We start from the raw sequence: 5,675 nt of genomic DNA, 5'->3' as shown, positions 1-5,675 counted from the left end.
CTAATGTAAGGCCCGAGGGGGCTGAATGGCCTCCTCCTGTTCCTAATGTAAGGCCCGAGGGGGCTGAATGGCCTCCTCCTGTTCCTAATGTAAGGCCCGAGGGGGCTGAATGGCCTCCTCCTGTTCCTAATGTAACAGGCTCGAGGGGCTGAATGGCCTCCTCCTGTTCCTAATGTAAGGCCCGAGGGGGCTGAATGGCCTCCTCCTGTTCCTAATGTAACAGGCTCGAGGGGCTGAATGGCCTCCTCCTGTTCCTAATGTAACAGGCTCGAGGGGCTGAACGGCCTCCTCCTGTTCCTAATGTAAGGCCCGAGGGGGCTGAATGGCCTCCTCCTGTTCCTAATGTAACAGGCTCGAGGGGCTGAATGGCCTCCTCCTGTTCCTAATGTAAGGCCCGAGGGGGCTGAATGGCCTCCTCCTGTTCCTAATGTAACAGGCTCGAGGGGCTGAATGGCCTCCTCCTGTTCCTAATGTAACAGGCTCGAGGGGCTGAACGGCATCCTCCTGTTCCTAATGTAACAGGCTCGAGGGGCTGAACGGCCTCCTCCTGCTCCTAATGTAACAGGCTCGAGGGGACTGAACGGCCTCCTCCTGTTCCTAATGTAACAGGCTCGAGGGGGCTGAACGGCCTCCTCCTGTTCCTAATGTAACAGGCTCGAGGGGGCTGAACGGCCTCCTCCTGTTCCTAATGTAACAGGCTCGAGGGGGCTGAACGGCCTCCTCCTGTTCCTAATGTAACAGGCTCGAGGGGCTGAACGGCCTCCTCCTGTTCCTGATGTAACAGGCTCAAGGGGGCTGAACGGCCTCCTCCTGTTCCTAATGTAACAGGCTCGAGGGGCTGAATGGCCTCCTCCTGTTCCTAATGTAACAGGCTCGAGGGGGCTGAACGGCCTCCTCCTGTTCCTAATGTAACAGACTCGAGGGGGCTGAATGGCCTCCTCCTGTTCCTAATGTAACATGCTCGAGGGGGCTGAATGGCCTCCTCCTGTTCCTAATGTAACATGCTCGAGGGGCTGAATGGCCTCCTCCTGTTCCTAATGTAACAGGATCGAGGGGCTGAACAGTCTCCTCCTGTTCCCCTAAGTTCCTACGAGATCCTTCATCAGGTCTTGTCGCTGATCGATCTCCACCCAAATCACAAACCTTTTTGCCGTTACAGACGGTGATGGACCGATTGCTGTTCTCATGGTTCAATAACTGTGGCACGGAGTTGCTACTACAGCTGTGCAAGTCCGGGCAAACGATGTTGCACAGGGACCTGCACATTGCCATGGTATCTGGTGGTCCTCGACTTCTAACAACCCAAAACTTTCCACCAGCTCGGGCGTAACGTGAGTTATGCACCGAGTGATGTAAGAAAACTACTAGGCACTTGGTCTAAGCGTTAAACAAAGCTTTAATCAACTGTTTTACAACATGGAGGTCTAGTTGTGTCCTTCACTAGTTCCTGTTAAGAATGTCCTGTGCAAGCTGGGCCCGTGCCCGAGTATTTATACTCTCCCTGGACAGCGCCACCCGCAGGCCGCTCAGCATCACTTCACAAGTCTTTCTTTCATGAATGGCCGATTCATGTCACCGAGTAAAGGCTATTATAAAATCCTGTCTTCAATCCCTGTCTTGTGGATGGGGTTGCATGTGTGCCGTTGTCTGCGCAGGCCCGAGACCCAGCGTTGATCGACGGAGCTGTGAGTGTGGTTGAATGTTCTGAAGCTCTAAGGAAACCAAGGTGATATGGAGATCGGGCGCGAAGGTAGAGTTGAGGTCGAAGATCAGCCGTGATCTTATTAAATGGCGGAGCAGGCTCGAGGGGCCGAATGGCTGACTCCTGCTCCTATTTAAGAGGAATACCAACAATGACAGACAAATAAAGTCCCTCTGGTCCAGCGAGCCTGTCCCTCGTGTATCACAATAGATACTCTCCATCAGTGTTCCCTCTTTTAATTTTTTTGGGGTATACGGCCCGTTCAAAATACGGCGCGTGTGCGGGGAGGTCCCGAGAGCAGCTTCATGGGAACGTCGCTCTCCACCTCCAACCGAAACTGCGTCATCTCCTGGGAGGGGCGAGAAACCAGATTTTTTAAAACCCTGGCCAATATGGGGTGGGGAAAATTCCTCTCCGACCCATCCAGGCGATGGAAACCAGGCCAGGAGATCACTCTCTGGTCCTGAATTCCCTGCAGTACCCACCCTTCTGTAAGAGGTGATCTCCGCCCCAGCCAGAAACAGGACCTGCTCTCGCTCGAGGGAATTCAGCGAGTCCGTGTCCACCGCACGAGGCGACAGCCTGTTCCAGTGGTCCACTATTCTCTGGGAGAAGAACCGCCTCCTGACATCTAACGACAGAAAGCTGGGTGGGCGTGTGTGCTGTGAGGAGGATGCCGAGAAACTCCAGTAATGATTTGGACAGGTTGGGTGATTGGGCAGAAGTATGGCAGATGCAATATAACGTGGATAAATGCGAGGTTATCCACTTTGGTGGCAAAACCAGGAAGGCAGATTATTATCTGAACGGCAATAGATTGGGAGAAGGGGAAGTGCAACGAGACCTGGGTGTCCTTGTGCACCAGTCGCTGAAGGTAAGCATGCAGGTGCAGCAGGCGGTTAAGAAGGCAAATGGTATGTTGGCCTTCGTAGCGAGAGGATTCAAGTACAGGATCAAGGATGTCTTGCTGCAGTTGTACAGGGCCTTGGTGAGACCACACCTTGAGTAGTGTGTGCAGTTTTGGTCACCTTATCTGAGGAAGGATGTTCTTGCCATGGAGGGAGTGCAGCGAAGATTCACCAGGCTGATACCTGGGATGGCAGGAATGACGTATGAGGAGAGATTGGGTCGATTGGGCTTATACTCGCTGGAGTTTAGAAGAATGAGAGGGGATCTCATTGAAACTTATAAAATTCTAACAGGACTAGACAGACTAGATGCAGGAAGGATGTTCCCGATGGCGGGGGAGTCCAGAACCAGGGGTCACAGTCTAAGGATAAGGGGTAAGCCATTTAGGACAGAGATGAGGAGGAATTTCTTCACCCAGAGAGTGGTGAACCTGTGGAATTCTCTACCACAGAAGGCAGTAGAGGCCAATTCATTAAATATATTCAAGAAGGAGTTGGATATATTTCTTAAGGCTAAAGGGATCAAGGGATATGGGGAGAAAGCAGGGACAGGGTACTGAATTTGGATGATCAGCCATGATCTCATTGAATGGCGGAGCAGGCTCGAGGGGCCGAATGGCCTACTCCTGCTCCTATCTTCTATGTTTCTATGTTTAGAGCTCGCCTTAAATCTACAATTTAAATTTCTGCCCCCCACTCCCCCTGGTCCTCCCTAACCTATTTAATTGGAACAATTAACAGTTTCTTATGTTCTTAACTTTCCCCCAGGGCATTGAGTAGGTGGGGTAGAATCCATATACGGTCTGTGGAAGGATTGGGTTTAATCGGGGTGCAGGGGGACGGGAAAAATCCACTGTTCTCCTTCTGTACTTTTATCCGTCCTAACAGCGGAAATATTCCCACTCCGAAGGCATCGGGAGATTGAGCTACAAGGAAGAGACCTCGCACATCTAAAGCCTTCAAAGATGAGAGGGGGTGGCACCTGTAGATGTCCATCAGAGATATTGAGCTGTGTAGAACAGGTAAATCCAGACTGCAACTTCCGGTTAAGCTGTGGCAGTCGGACAAGGGGTGCACAGGTTCAGACTGGTGAGCAGCAAATCCAGGATTTGATCAGGAAGAGTTTCATGGTGTACAGTGCGATCAATACATGCAACGTGCTTTCAGGCAGGGTCGCAGAGGTGAAAACATTGGGGTCGATTTTCCCGAACCTGTCGGGAAGAATGCGGGACTTCCCCTTTCGGGTTTTAGTCCCGCCTCCATCGAGATGCGGCCAATCCGCGCAATTTTCCCTTGATTGACCTTGTTGAGTCCGCCCAGCGGGCTCAGCAGGCCAATTAAGGGCCACCCGGCAACAGGTGACGTCACAGATTGATATTTCATCTGTCAAGAGTTTTTGTAGCTGTGAAACACTGACAGTCTGAGTTCTAACATGAGTCCTTCTGCACAGACTCAGTTAGAACACTCACCAGCACTCAAAGCTGAAGGTTGTCACTTTTGACAGATCGCAGCCGTTCAGCTTTAAGTGCCGGCTAAGTGATGGGCTCCCGACGGCTACAGGAAGAAAGGCTGTTAAGGTAAGTACAGGTAAGTAAAAGGTCTTTACACACTTTAGACACACCAAACACACTTACCTTTACACTCATGCACCCATCACTCACCTGCGCGCCAACATCGCGACCCCTCCAAGTCCTTCAACCCGGTGGCCCGCCTGCTCTAACCTGGCGTGGTTTGGAGCCGCCGGGAATCCCACACGAAACCCCTCAAAATAGGGATTCGGCTAAAAACTGCCTGTTAACTACCTGTTAACAGGCAGTTAATTGGCACTAATCCCTTCCCGCCTGGTTTCGGCGGGTCCCAGTGCGGGGCGGGTACCCGCCGCCCCTGAAACTTACGTGGGGCGGGGTGTTGGGCGGGATGGTGTTGGGACCCCCAAATTCGGGATTTCCCCCCCCAGGCCCCCGCCACACGCCTGAAACCCCGCCTGTCAGCTCCACGAAAATCTAGCCCATTGATGTGCAAAAAAAAGATTCACAAGGTCGATCCCCGAACTGAGGGGTTATACCCATCAGGAAAGATTGAACGGGCTGGGGCTCCTTACTCTAGAAAAGAGAAGGCCGAGGGGGTGACCTGATGGAGGTCTTTAAGATTATGATGAAAGGGTTGGCTAGGGTAGACATAGAGAAGATGTTTCCACCTGTGGGAGGAGACCAGAACTAGGGTCCATCAATAGAAGAGCATAGCATGGTCACAGCACAGAAGGAGGCCATTCAGCCCCTCAAGCCCGTGCCGGCTCTCTGCAAGAGCACTTCAGCCAGTCCCACTCCCCCGCCCTTCCCCAGTAGCCCTGCAAATTTTTTCCTTCAGGTACTTATCCAATTCCCTTTTGAAAGCCACGATTGAGTCTGCCTCCACCGCCCTCTCAGGCAGCGCATTCCAGATCCTAACCACTCGCTGCGTGAAAAAGATTTTCCTCATGTCGCCTTTGGTTCTTCTGCCAATCACCTTGAATCTGTGTCCTCTGGTTCTCGACCCTTCCGCCAATGGGAACAGTTTCTCTCTATCTACACTGTCCAGATCCCTCATGATTTTGAACACCTCTATCAAATCTCCTCTCAACCATCTCTGCTCCAAGGAGAACAACCCCAGCTTCTCCAGTCTCTCCACATCACTGAAGTCCCTCATCCCTGGTACCATTCTGGTCAATCTCCTCTCAACCTTCTCTGCTCTAAGGAGAACAACCCCAGCTTCTCCAGTCTCTCCACATCACTGAAGTCCCTCATCCCTGGTACCATTCTGGTCAATCTCCCCTTAACCTTCTCTGCTCTAAGGACAACAATCCCAGCTTCTCCAGTCTCTCCACATCACTGAAGTCCCTCATCCCTGGTACCATTCTGGTCAATCTCCTCTCAACCTTCTCTGCTCTAAGGAGAACAACCCCAGCTTCTCCAGTCTCTCCACATCACTGAAGTCCCTCATCCCTGGTACCATTCTGGTCAATCTCCCCTTAACCTTCTCTGCTCTAAGGAGAACAACCCCAGCTTCTCCAGTCTCTCCACATCACT

Source organism: Somniosus microcephalus, unplaced genomic scaffold (genome assembly GCF_052327205.1).
Source record: "Somniosus microcephalus isolate GS21.2 unplaced genomic scaffold, FLI_Smic_1.0 unresolved_chr7, whole genome shotgun sequence".
Classification (NCBI taxonomy): domain Eukaryota; kingdom Metazoa; phylum Chordata; class Chondrichthyes; order Squaliformes; family Somniosidae; genus Somniosus; species Somniosus microcephalus.
This window is presented reverse-complemented; position numbering follows the sequence as displayed.